The 15,084-nt window shown below is 40.8% G+C and overlaps 1 long non-coding RNA gene across 1 annotated transcript in view; it reads right to left on the reverse strand.

Moving 5' to 3' along the window:
- Window positions 1-15,084, reverse strand: part of LOC146359437 (uncharacterized) — a 138,978-nt gene that overhangs the window by 26,587 nt on the left and 97,307 nt on the right. The window contains exon 2 of the long non-coding RNA XR_014786657.1: window positions 4,820-5,021. This is a non-coding gene — a long non-coding RNA (uncharacterized LOC146359437). The remainder of the gene's footprint in view (window positions 1-4,819; window positions 5,022-15,084) is intronic.

The following is a 15,084-nucleotide window of genomic DNA, read 5'->3' on the forward strand; positions in this document are numbered from 1 at the left end:
TAACCAGTTATTCATTGGGAAGAAATTCATCCGTTGTATCTTTCTGTTCCTTTTCTATGTTTGTTATATATTGTGCATTAACATTCATTACATATTTTTTAAAATCACTTTTATAAGGGGATTTTGAATGCTTTATGTGAAGTTTATGCTGTTGTCATCTCCATCTCTAACACAACTGCATTTATTTGGGAATAATTCCACTTTTGGTTTATTAAAGCTGTTATAATATTTTCCCATACCTGCTGCTTATTCCTATTGAAATAACCTGATGAATTCTTACTCATTTTAGTGAGAATGATGCTGCATGTTTTCACTGCTACTCCATTACATTTATTATGCAATTATTTTTCTTGCATTTTGAATAGCTAATTGATGGGATATATGTCTCTTCTGATAAAGGACTACACGTTTTCTGCCTCTTACTTATGGTTGATAACTAGAGAAATAATATACAGCATGCACACAGTGAGCTACAAACCTATTAAAGGGCAGACTGACTGATTACCAGGGTGCAATTCTGTTGAGAGATTTATCTAATGTCATTTGCCATGAAAGCGGAGATTATGATGTCGTGACACTGCTATGATTTAGTTCGGTATTGATTAATCACCGTACTCCTTAGCCTTATAACAAACAAGGGAGAAAAACTTTTAGAACATATTATTCACAATTTTTAACTACACACCTGCTTCCCTGCTTCACACCCTGCCCTGCTGGTGGAATCTTGAATCCCCTAAGCCAGCTGGAGCCAAAATGGACTTTACAAGCTTTTTTTTTTTTTTCTTTCCCATTTTTACTCTATAGGAGGCACAGGAGGCATGGCCCAGATCTTAAAAGCCATCCTACCCCCCCATGCTAAGGTTCCCATCCAGATTGGAGCCCCTGTGTCTACTCCAAAGTAAAAATAAAGAGAGAGAAAAAAGACATAACTCCTAGATATAGATTTAAAGTAATGTCTGTTTTGGCCCTAGACCGGTGCAGAGGGAGTATTTTGAAAAAGAGGCTGGCAGATTTTCTGTCTAACAAGCTTTCCAACTCACTACCTTCGCTTAGCCTGACATGTTTATCTTCTGCCTTACACTTTCTGTCTCAAAAGGGCTATGGGAGTCCTAAAAAAGTAGAGGTGGAGACTTTCAGAGAGTTCATTGCTCAAAAACTATAATTTCAGTAGGTGACTTGCACATGTGAAGCAGACATTGCGGATCCAAGCAGCAGCATCAACATTTCCATACCACTAAAAGCACAATGTTTCCGAGTAGAGGCAGTTCACTGATTGGCAGTCAGTCATTAAGAGATGGTGAGACATGTGCAATGCAATCCTACATGTGTCTATCTAGAAGTAGATGGAGTTCAATGGGACTAACTACCAAGTCAGTGCATTTGGAATCCTAAGCCCCTTTCAGGCATTGTAATGACCTTAAAATGAACACACATGGAGTGGAGTAGTGTCTCTGCAGCAGGCTCATTATAACGCATGCAAGTAGATCAGTGAATCCTTGGCATGTGTGTGCCAGGAGTCTTTACAGACATTATAATGACCATAGATATGCTGGAGGATGGTCCTCCTGCTGCACTGCTGTTTCCCCACCCCCAAAGTCCAAGCCCAATGTTATAGTCACTATCCTGCACTGGGGTCTTTTCACACACTCACACACACACACACTCTTCTGGGACGTAAATGGGAAAACATGCATGTTTTAGCTGATAAGCAAAAGTACATTTGAAGTTAATTGTTTGACGCTTAAAGCTGAATACATAAAAAAGAAATCTTCAGTTATTTTTGGCAACCATATGCAATGGAACCAGTCACTTACCTCTGTGGTAGGCTATTCACTCACACATGCAGTGAAACAGATATATTTATTTTCAGCTGTGGGGGAGTATGGGGGACAATATGAACATCCCCAAGGAAAGGAGGGACTGTGAATGGAAATACTTACCTCTGACTCAGAAACAGGTCAGAGAAACCCCCAAAGTCCAAAGGTTCTTAACTGAGATGTGCACTGGAGGGAGAGCAGATGGCTTCACTGCTCCCTCCTCAGCCAGAGATCACCTAGTGATCTCATTAACTAGTTTCTGATAAACGTTTTGGGGAAAATACTAGCATAAATATAAACTACAAATCAGTAATTAATCTCTTAGGGCCAAACTAGACGTTACCTGGAGGATCCATGATCCTAACTCCTGAAATTTTGTTCTTTGCCTAAAAGCAATCATGGAGTTGGGAGGAGAAGGCATTGGGTTAAGGCAGTGATGCTGGGAGGGGGAGTTTAATCCTAATTCCCTAGTGGAACTCCTTCCCCTCAAAACTGATATTATCCACAGAGAACGGGGGAAAAGATACAGTATGGACAGCTATCTTTTTTTAAAAAACAAAACAAAACCCTGTATGGATATTGGAAGCTTCATAGGGAGGGATTCCCATCAGGGAAACAGTGTGGGGAAGGGAAAGGGCTAAAAAAAGTCTCCTACTGCCATGACCCAATCCATTTATCCCAATGTTTGCTTTTAGACAAAGAAAAAGCCATTGAGAGAACCAGTCACAGAGTTCTTATATTGTATGTAGTTTTCCCCTTAGTTAATCCAGTTTTCACCAGAAATATTGCTGTTACTCTTGTTTGTTATCAAGCACTCACATTCAGAACAAGCATAGCTATTTTTCCTGAGTGGTATAATATCCTATATAATGCATTCAGGTTAAATCTATTTTGTATTATGTTAAAACAAATTAGATCACCAGGGCTGTGTTTCCACCAGCGATTTACGCCAACCTGGCTGCGCGGTGAGGTCTCTGGGTTTCCATGACATCGTGGCCATTCAGCACCAGCCCCACATTTTATTGCTGAAAAAACACATCTTCAGAGACTGCTTATAGTCCGACTTTTCCAGTTTACCACGGCTCCATTACTGTCCTGTTTCCACAATGGCACTGGGTCCGGTTTCATAGTCCTGCTCCTGGGGCACGTAGCCCAGCCTTTGTGGGTGTGTTGCTCTGACCTCAGTGACCCAACCCTTTCCCTCCCTGTTTTCTGGAAGTTTCATAGCTGTTTCGGAGCAGGATGCCAAGGGACCAACCATTAAAACATCATTGAAAATAAGCACTAGAACACAGCCCATGACCCCAGTTGGGGTGTGTGTGTCTCCCATTGTGCTGAATGGGGCTTGCCCTCTCAATGGCCACAGAAATAACACAGAAGCCCATCAATTGAGACAGCACATATCAAAGCCCAATTCCTTAAATACGATTGAGCGTGATCTCGAGGCTTCGGTCCATTGCCTTAGCAGGTAACTCACTCACAGCTTCCATATAGAGATCCTGTGCACTAAAATGGGGGCTGGTTTCACACTCTTTCCCACAAGAAACCAATTACTGTCTCCTCAGAAGTAACTCCCATTGAGGTGGATGAGGCTGACATTCTCCCTCAATTGAAATGGCACACATTAAAGCCCAATTCTTTAAATGCATTTAAGCAACCAAGCTAGGCTCCAATGAATTGCCTTAGGAAGAAAGTACCTCGCAGCTCCGTTATAGCTATCCTGGAGGTTACAATGGGGGGCTGGATTCTGTCTTTGTCTTTACTCTTTACTACTCTCTTTCCCACAACAAACCCATTAGTGCCTCCTCAGAAGTAACTCCCATTGCAGTGGATGAGGCTGAGATTCCCTCTCAATTGAAATGGCACATATTCACACATTAAAGCCCAATTCCTTAAATGCATTTAAGCAACCAATTGCCTTAGGAAGAAAGTACTCAGTTATAGCTATCCTGAAGGTTACATTGGGGGCTGGATTCCATTTACTGCTCTCTGTCCCACAACAAACCCATTAGTGTCTCTTCTGAAGTAACTCCCATTGTGCTGAATGAGACTTGCCTTTGAATGCCTACATCAGAACTTATAGAGAGAGATTCCCTCTCAATTGAAATGGCACACTTTTAAGCCCAATTCCTTAAATGTGATTAAGCGCGATCTCAAGGCTTTGGTCCATTTCCTTAGGATGTAACTCATTCACAGCTTCCAAATAGAGATCCTTAAAATTAAAATGATATTAAATTGGGGGCTGGTTTCGGTTTCTTTCCCACAACAAACCTATTACTGTCTTGTCAGAAGTAACTCCCATTGTGGTCAATGAAGTCCTCTGGGTTCAAATGGGGGCTAGTTTCCCTCTTTGTGTTCTCCCCCCCCCCATTTCCCAGCACAAGCATATGTGTGTCTACTCAGAAATAACTCACATTGTGCTCAATGAGGCTTGCTCCTGAAATGCAGGTGCATCTGGACTTTCAGGGAGAACGGGGAAGAAGCCTCTCTTCACAGCAAAGCTGACCCCTTTTAAAAAACCCAGTACTCTTCCATTAGCTTCTCATTCCCTTGTCCTGGAAACACAGCTGAGGAGGTAGAAACACTGATGAGGCAATCAGACCCAACCCAGACTCCACCCAGCCATCAAGAAAATAATTTGATTAGAGCTAAGTGGAAACAGCAAAGAGCCTCATGCTGCAGTGGTGATAAGCCCAGACTTTAAGGGCTGTGGAAACTGGAAAAGGAAAAGATGCGATTGGGGAAACATCACAACAAAGTTGCAAACAAAGTGAAGCTGACAGTGTGGAAACACACCCCAGATGCTTTTGCAGCAGGAAATTTGCTTCATGATAATCCAAGAACAAGGAAAGATTTGCAGGGGTTTCCTAGATAAGACTAAAAATAATGTTATACAAGACAGGAAAAATAAACCAATGTGGCAACAACCCTGCTGTCCCACCCCCTAGTATACACAGAAATAAACAGTTCCAAAGCTTCAGGCTTTCAAAGAATCCACCAACCTTTTTATCCTTATGCTCATCCAGAAGATCTGGTACATCTACTTTAGACCGAAAACATTCAAAGAAGAATGCACGTCTTCCAGTCTTCGGTATTCAAAAGTCGCCAGAGTTTATAAAAGAGTTCAGTGATATGGAAAAAAGGTGCCAGATGCAAAATGGATGAATAGACATTTCTTCTTAAATGTGTTCTGGTTTGTTAAGGCTGTAGAAAAGAAGGGGGAAAACATTACTCTGAAAAAGCAATAGTATTTATGTAATCTAAAACAATAAGGTGCCATCTTATACATGTTTAGACAGAAAAATTCCTACAACTCCCAGCATGCCCCAGCCAGTTGCATTCTTAACACCACAACTCAGGGCTATAGAGTGCTATTTATAGATCAATACTGTGCCTCCATATGTTTTTTCTTAAATTGAATTTATTTCTTAAGACAACTGATGCCAATGGATAAGATCTATACAAAACAACAACAACAACCCCTCATTCCACAATATAACAGTAAAGCCTGCAGGACTAGGGTTGTGCCCATATGCCCCGATCCAGTTCAAGTAATTCTATACTGACTGTAATCTTTCTGTTCCCATTTCAGTTATGAAGGCATTCTTTTTTAAGTCAAGTTCCAAAGTTCCACACTGTACATACATTTCCCCAAACCATAAGTACAAAGTTTGGCCTTTTCTTTTTTTAAATAATTGCTTAATATATTATCAATTTAAAAAATGCATTTCCACTGGAACATTGTCTACTGAACTTCCTACCCTTTGTCACACTAGCGAAATCCTTTAAAACACACTAATAAATATAGTTCATGGAGGACCATAAATTATATGAGATACCAACCACAATACTATAGGTTCTACATATCACCCAGAAGCCTTTCAGTGTAAATATGAAAATGAATGTTAGGCCAAAGGAAATAGAAGACAAGGGACACTTAAATCTATTCCCCAATATTCACTTGCAACTAGCTAATTTGTTTAAATATTTTTATGATGGCTTATTCCTCATGGCTTATTCCTGATTGCTTACAATGCAGGAATATATCTTCCTGAAAAAATATTATTAATAATGTATTGTATAAATGGTTTTAGATTGAATGCTTCAGAAATACAGGCAAAGAATACGCAAAGTCATGATTAGAATGTTGCATTAACAGAAACTCATGCAACATAATGCACTGCTGCCCTTTGAAGCACTCTTTCAAAATCTTGGTTGTAAAGAAATATTCCATGTATGTCAATATCCTACTCTTATTCCAATAATCACTTCCTAAAAATCTGCTGCTAAGAAAACCTAACTATAAAAACATCAGCTGTCTGTTCACATACAAGGCCATGATCCAGAACTGCATAAATCCAAAGAGGATAAAAGTATTAAGACAGTTGGCCATGATGTCTTTAAACCAGTGCTCAGCACCTGTAGGCCTTGAGCCGACTCCTTCATTGCTCTCATCTGATTCGTATTTTCCCTTTTATTTCTCCCTATTCTCTTCCCTTTGTCACTGGCATGCAAATTTGTCCATGTTTTTTATATCCTGGTTAGTTACAAGCCCTATTGCTTTTAAAAGGAGGGAGGGAAGAAGGAGATGAACTGTAGATAGTTGGGTCACTACATAGCATAACTACAGCGCTGCAGTGCTTTACATTTTAAATATCCTTCCCTATATAGCAGTATATGAAGTGTGCTAACAATTTCTTTTAGCCCTTGACACTGCAAGTATACTAACAAAATTATCTTGCTCTTCCCTCATTTTCTTTTGTAATCTCTACTGTATCACAGCAGACTGGAAGTATTTTATGTATTTTATTGTTGTAAGCCACTTTGGCGGCCAAGAAATATTTTAAATAAATAAATAAGTCAGCATAATTTTCTCCACCGTCAGTTTACATTTATGTCATAATCTCATTTCAGTCTAAATGTTGCCAGGCTTAATTATTATTTACTACTGTTTCTGAATGTGTGTGTGTGTGTGTCTGCATGTGTGTGCGTACACACAGACACACACACACACACACACACACACAGGGGCGGGTTGGAATCCAGAACAAACAGTTTTAATTCCTTCTCAGGCAACAACAGCATGGCTGAACTTCCCTGTGTTCTTCTGTCACTTCAGCTAGGTCAACATTAGCTAATGGTGTTGGATATAAATAATTGTTTACTTTAACATGTTCATCTAGAACAAACTCTGAAGTGCTGCTTATTGATATGGCATGCACGGTGAACATATGAAAGGGAGGGGGGTTAAGACTGCATGCAGGTTCTGTCCAGAAATTCTGATTTATATAGGGAGTTCAGGGAAAAGAGTAGCAGCTTTGATCCTGACTTTCCCTCCATGAATGAATGGGGAAGGGGGTGTTGATCAGGATCATGTTTGATGGCCCCACTCCCAGCCACACATTCCAGGATTCTGTGTTCATGGAGCCTATGTGCATACACCCAAATTTGCACAGGCTTCCATATGTGAGATTCAGTACTCTGGAAAGGGGAGGATCCCATTCACATAACTGCATGCATGCTCAGTGCACATGGAAGCCTTGAATGTGTGGAGGTTGAGGTAGAGCCACTGACCCTAAGTTTTTCCCCTCCACACATTTATGTGTCTCTAGATCCCTATGCATTCATCAGCAAGGGTTACACTGTACAGGGTATGCTGGCATTCAGCGAACTCCCCCCACCTCAACATTCCCCTGTGCCCAGTTGCTCCAGCACAAAGATCTGAAATGGGATTCTAAGTGTGTTTGGCTGAACATGCTTTCAAAGCTCACAATGATCTGGAACTTGGATAAGGCAGGGTTCCCAAATGTGGGAGCTTTGTAAGTACATTCAACCAAATGCACAAGGATCTCTAAGAGCAGCTGGGTGGAGGGACAGCGGGGGCAGGACTTCTGCACACACCCATATCCCTGCTACAGTTTAACCCTTCAGGAGTTGCAGGCAGACAACTGCATAGGGCTTAGATGAAAGTCTAAACAGGACTGCCATGTCATATGAACAGGGCAATAAGTCAATACAGGCAGCCCATTACAAAAGAGGGGAGACATCTCTCAGATAGGCTTGAGCCTTTTGAAAAAACCACCTTTCTTGTTAGAAGAGAGTAGGATTAAGCCTATATAAACTCCCTCATCCAGAGAAGGCTTGTCTTCCCTCAGCCTTGGAGCAAGTAATTTCACATCAGTCAAAAGACTCCATATGAAATCAATTCTGTATGAACCTGAAGGCAAGGAAATGTAATCACTTGTAGGCAGGAAATGCTAAAAAAAATCAGCAATTCCTGCTCTCAGTGGCTAGCATGGTATATTTATCTTTAACATGAAGTAGTCAAATATTCTGGAACCATAACAAATTTGAGAGAGCCCAGTTTAACAACTATATCAAACATGGAAATATTAAAATAAAAAGTATATTTAACTGAACTGTAACCAAAAATTCATGCAACTTATAAATGCAAAATATGCAAAGCAATTGCATAGTTTGAAAAATAACCATTCATTAATTTTATTTTATTTAACTTTTGTGAATATGGCATGTGGCATTTAACTAATGAATTTTGATTTTGCAAATGTAAAGTTACCATACTGGTTACTGGGGGCAGGAATATTTCCCTTCTAGATACCTTGTCTCTGCAAATACAACTGTATCCCTGTTCCTCTTAGGGTAACTTACACTTTATGCAGAAAACGCTGGTGTTTTCATATAAAGTGTAGACATCATACATTTGTGTTTACAAGTGTGGTCCAATCAGACACACATATATAACTGTTACAAATGTGTGGGCAGTATTGAACAATGTCATTCTGCAAACTCAAATACTGCTAGCAGAGCTGCTCCAAATTTTTCCATTGTTCAAGCCCATTATACTTGCACAATCTTATGCTTGCAGTTGCGTAACTGATTGCACAACGAGTTATGCTAGTGTAATGAACAATGTGCAACTGGATGTACAACGGGTTGCGCAAGTGTAATGCACAACCACTTGTGCAACCATATTTGCGCAAACACAACTTTAGTTGGATTCTCCTCTTGCACCTAGTTCGCAACCTAGCTTCTGCTAGCACAATATCATTTGCACTAATGGAATGACACAGTTGGATACTACCCTGTGTTTACCATGTATAATGTTTATCATGTATGATGTAAATGCAGTCAAATTATAACACGAACTTCATAATGTAAAATCCACTAGTAGCAGTTAGTAGAGTGAGTCTTAAGTATGGTAAAGGAGGCATCCAATTTCTCCCCACTCTCTACGGCCTCTAGGCCAGGGTGGGCAGAAGGTAGATCTCCAGATATTTTGGACTTCAACTCCCATGCATGGCCAATGGTCAGGAATGCTGGAAGTTGAAGTCCCAAACATCTGGAGATCCATTTTCTGCCCAACCCTGCTCTAGGCAATCCACTTACACTGAGGTGGATGTAGAGGGTTTTTTTTTTAATCCCACAGAGAAATGTAGAAATGTTTTCTTAACTCCTTTAACTTTCCTCAAAATTTCTGCAGATATTTCAGCTGAGCGGGACCATCCAAATCTGGCAGTAAACATGCATGTGAAATGACACACTGGGCGTGGTGGTAAAGCAGCTAGCATGATAAAAGCAGCAGGTGGGTAAAGGGTAAAACACCCCTTTCCTGCCCTTCTCTGAGCATCTCAATTCAAAACATTCAGAGCTTCATTATAGACATTTGTATGTAACATCTACTCTTTCCTTTAGTTTAAAAAATGCTTTGGGCAATTACGCAAAACAGGGCTGAAATACAAGCTAAAATTTAAAGAAGAAAGCACACTATGTCTTGTGCATCCATTATCCTCCCTTCTGAAAAGACAGCCATTATATTTAAAAGATAATCTATGCTTTAGGAAAGAAGCTTTAAAAAAAAGAAGTTTCCTCCCAGTGAAATCTTGAACTCAGTATTTAAGAGGCAAGCTAAGCTGGTAAGTGGAAAGTAGACTGAATTTAAAATAAGAGCTTCCTCTTTTCTTGAGAGTATTTTTAGCTCACAGTACACAAACAAATAGCACCACGTTCAATCAAAATGAAAGTGTCAGACATGATATGAAAGGCTCTACCCATGGAACTGCATCTTGAGTACTGTGAAACTTTCAGTGCTTTGCCCGTTTATCCTACGTTTTATATTCTCCATCACTAGGTGGACGCAGGACTTGCTCATATGCACAGAAAGATACATCAAAAATACATTGACTATTCTTTTTGATCCTGAATGTGAATAAAGTAGTTAAAGCTTGATAGTGTAGTATGTTTTTTAAGGTATACACTCATTCTTGATAACAGAATACGGTTAAAAAAAAGGAAAGGAAAGGAAAGGCATCTGACATGACATTCAGCTTAATACTTAGTCCTGATTTGGTTTTACCTACGTGTGTGTTAACATAGTTGATCATGCTTTTGTTTTCAGATAAGTTGAAATGTAATTTAGGATGAAGAGCATCTCAACTTGAGTTCCTTGAGTTCCTTGCGAGAGGGAGAAAGGCGGGGTATAAATGCAATAAATAAATAAATAAACTCCTGTAGAAAAAGATGCACGTGCTACTCCTTCTACTTGACATCCAACCAAAGATACCTGTCATGATATCTTAAAATCATCATAATACTGATAAAAATAGAATTTGTACATATCTTTCCAAAGGACTGTAGCCACCTGCACTCACTCAATTTTATACTTATTTATATATTTTTATTATTCAAATGATTTTGTTATGATGTTATTATTTATATGACTGTTGTGAGATAGCACTGCACAGATGGTGGTATCACAGGCTCATCCCTGGGGTAAACCAATTCATTATAAACATTTAACAAGGCAAGATGAGAGGAGGTCTGTGATCCAATCGCTTGTTTTAATTTTAAAAGCAAAACAAAAACAATATAATAAAAAATCAGCCAGATGGAAGTGTGTGTGTGAATGAGATCAGGGCTACGGTACTTGGGGATGAAGGTTATCCTATTCCCCATGCCATTCCCAAATCAAAATTGTATCCCAAAGCTGCTATGCCTCACAAGGGAAAACATATTGGGTAGCATCCAATAGGGGCTGTGCACACACAGCCAGCCCTGGTCTGCATGCAGCCGCAACATAGCACTTCCAGGTCCAAGCACCAACATGAGTGAAAACACATATTTCTGGAAGGGGCACGACCTGTCTCTTCCAGAAACAAGCATTTTTGCTAGTGTCGGGGCTTGCCCCCGGAAGCACTATATTGCAGCTGCGCATGGTAGGGGTCACGTGCAGGGAGAAAGAATGAGCCCCCCTCTCCCAGCACCACAGCCTGACTCAGTCTGACCTGCTACCCTGCAGCTGCTTTTAACTTGAAAAACAACGAGATGGAAGATCCAGCGAAGGTTTCCTACTATTTCATCTAGTTTGGTCCAAAGAAAGGGGAGAAAAGACTCTCCAGGGATTCTGGAAAAGACTTCTGAGGGGGAAAGGCTGCCCCAGTCTGCTTGCTAATTACAAGGGCTACCTGCTGTGGTCCTGACCACTCAAAGTTAGAAGGGGTTTCAGGGACTTCTAGGGTACGGGGATCCAAAGCATGGTCATTTATACCCTCTACCTGCACAGCAGCTGGAAATCCTTTGTGCAAACGAAGCTGCTCTTTCAGCTATTGGGCGGTGGCTTCACATTGTTTGTGGTTGACTGCAACCTAAATACGGGTGAACGAATCTGTACATTTTGCTTTCTCACAATACTGAATTTTTAAAATCTCAAGTTCTGTCTACCCCATTTACCAAAAGATTTGTGAATTCTGGTAAGTTCTTAGAAAAACCTCTAAAACAAACAAAATTTTCACCCATCTGCACCAGCCAAATGCAATAGGTACAACTATTCCCAGCATGGACAGGCCCATGTTATACCTGCTTGCCATACAGGCTGTTAAAGACAAAGAGCCTGTCAGAAAAAAGAGATGACAACCCTAATTCAGCACCACAAACATGGCTCAATAATAATGCTATGCTGAACATTTCTCTTGGGGGAGTTGTAATTTGTGGGGATGGAGGTGAAACAGAAAGGGGTACAAAAGAGGCCAGGGAAGAGGAGAACTTCACTGATTTTTTTTATTGTAAGCAGGGCTTGGACTTAATAAGATTATGAGGCTGAGGTATCTTTTACTTCTTTTTTACTTTTAAGTCAGCCCCCACACACGTGCATGGATGCCCACGTGACTACATGACATCATGAGCTGCTGTGAGCACATGCAGAGAATTTTAGAAGTAAAAAAGAAGTAAAGGACATCTTGGCCACTTCATGCACTTAATAAGGTAAACAGAACCCCTGTCCCCCTCATCCCCAATATGAAATGTCTACCAAATTCTAGCATGTCCCTGCCTGGGGCACTAAAACCCAAATGCAGCCACAAATTCCCACTCTGGAACAGTCTCCTTTCCCTCAGAACTGCCCAATATGGTTAACACTAAAGACGGAACTTTGGAAGCCACAAATGGAAGCATAAAAAGGGGTTCCAATGCTGCCTATTGGAATACTACCTATTCTGCACTAAGGCCCTGGTTTAACTGACTGTCAAACCAGACCCTGCCCCAGAATAGCTTTCTAACACTATTCAGTGAAATTTAACTTAAGTCTGAATCTACACATAGCAGTTATACCGATATACCATTATCATAACTATTGGTGCCCACTGGTGTCATGTGTAGCAATAGTTATGATAATGGTATGATAACGGTATAACTGTTATGTGTAGATTCAGCCTCAGAGAAACAGAGGGGGAGGGAAGGGTTACTACACTATGCAAGGCTACAGACTGTATGTATCTCCAGAATCTCCCTGACAGATATGAACTCTACAACTTTAATGTCTATCCAGAGACTTCCCCAAATGCATACCTGTTACTACAATACTTCAGGGTTCATTTGGCCTGCGCTACAATACACAATACATGCAACCCCAATTTTCCCACCCAACAACCATTTTCTCATGAGATAACAAAGGATAGTTCATGCAAAAAATCATGCAAACCAAGAGAGCATTGAATTCCAGTGCAAAATCAACTGAGAATTCATTCTATTCAACACTTGGTCACTCACATTCTCCACCAGAATTGCTAGCACATGTTCTCATTAACATGTGCATGAACCCACATGTGTACAAACACAAAAGTATAGGGATCTGCTACACAGGTGTATGCAATGAATATGAACTTGAGCACACTCCGGGAGAGAGCGCAGGACAGGAAGGCCTGGCGTGCTATGGTCCAGGGGGTCACGAAGAGTCGGACATGACTGAACGACTGAACAACAACAACACAGGTGTGGAATTCACATAGCAGAGCATACACTGTACTACAACAAGAAGGGGAAAATTAGCTCAAGACAATGACTAAGGATGAACCGCACAAGTTTTATTTTATCACAAGGTATTTCACAGAAAAGAAACATGCTTGATTAGCATACCAACCCCCTAGCACTTGGACCAGCTCATTATCCCTAATAGCAGTAACAGAGGTAGTAGTGGGGAATTAGCATTTCACCAACTCCAACTGGAGAGAGGGGAGGGCACCAGGGAAGAGGTGAGGCAGGGCTTGGGGGGCTATACACTATTTATTTATTTATTTATTTATTCATTCATTCATTCATTCATTTTTTCATTTCATTTCATTTCTATCCTGCCCAATAGCCAAAACTCTCTGGGCTGTTCACAAAAATTAAAACTACAGAGTATAACATAAAACAATAAAAAATATAAAAGCTTAAAACCACAATATAACAATACAACCAGAATAAAACCTAGCAGCAGTACAGCAATTTAAGATACAGATTTACAACATCAGAGCTAAAAGATTAAGAAGCTAAAATGTTAAGAGGAGTTCTTCAGGTTACGATGGCATAGGGTGGGCCATGCAAGGGGAAGAATGAATAGAGTTACAGTTATTTTTAGGAGAAAGAGTAAGAAACAGTCAAAGCAAATATATTTACTTTGTTTCAGGTAAAGAGGAACATAAAGAACCTGTCTTCCTGATTGGTCATGGCTAATTGGAAAGTCACAGACAGCACAGGTACCCCCTTATGTATAGATATTTGGCTACAAATTCAAAATGGGCAGCCACCCTGGCTGTCTAGACAACCTTGATCACCAACGTATCCAGAAATAGCTAAATGACTGGATTCCTGGGCCAAAGGCTATCATGGGCAGACTGAAGGGATGGCTAAGCTGTTATTAGGGACCCTGGAGCTACATACTTTGGTCGAGGGGAAGAAGGTGAGGAAAGCTAGGTAAAAAACCCCCCTTTACTCTGGTTTTAACTATGGTAGAAGAGCTTTGGCTATTGGGCGGTATTGAAATGTAATGAATGAATGAGCCACTGGGCTTAGAGTCATCCTCATGTAAGGAATGGCTCTGTGGGATTCCAAGGGGACCACAATAAGGTCAGTGACCTCAAGAACAGGGAGACCCACGGGTCTCAGAGGGGCTAGACTGAACTCATAGGATAGTGAGGCTGTGCCATGAAAGCTGCAATGGAAAGCTGCAATGGGTTCTTCACCAGAGAGTATTCAAGGTACCAGGTCTGTGTGAGTATACCCCAAGCAAAAAGGGCTAAGCACCAGAGTAGGGGAGAGAGCAAGACAGAGAGCTAGAAAGGATCAAAAGGAACAGGCTAAAGGGCCAAGCGAATCTCTGGTGATTCTTGGAACTGTGTGACAGAGAGCTTGTCCACTCTGAGTCCCACAATCAAAGAAGACACTGGATGCCCAATCTCAAGGGCAGTTATACTCTTCAAACAAAGGGGCAACATGTTTTGGTGGTCTCAGAATGCAAAATAACAAAGTCATCCATAGCCTGGCTCTGAATTAAAGCAAGTTGACTAAGCATTACAAAAACCAAGTATCTAAGAGACAGTTAGGTAAAGGTATACAGAACAAAAGGAACACCATGATGGGTACCTTAACCTGCTGATCTATTTGGGGGTGAGGGAACTTCAGGACTGGACCATTTTTCCTGTCAAGACTCTAGACCCTCAAGGGTTGTCTGGCTGATATGGCAACATGGTAGTTAGGAAAGCATTTCCATTCATCTAGAAGCCCTGTGTTTTCCATACAGCAGTAGGGCAACTCCTTATATTAAGTTACATGAGAGGACACACTAGCCAATTAACTATAAATCCAGGCCCAAATCAAAGTGCTGGTATTAACATTCAAAGCCCTAAACGGCTTGGGGCCAGGTTATCTGAAGAATCACCTCCTTCCATATGTGCCTGCCTAGACCCTAAGATTATGCTCAGGGGCCCTTCTTTGG

The sequence above is a fragment of the Heloderma suspectum genome, chromosome 1 (assembly GCF_057233095.1).
Source record: "Heloderma suspectum isolate Gila_16-S chromosome 1, 16-S_ref, whole genome shotgun sequence".
NCBI lineage: Eukaryota > Metazoa > Chordata > Lepidosauria > Squamata > Helodermatidae > Heloderma > Heloderma suspectum.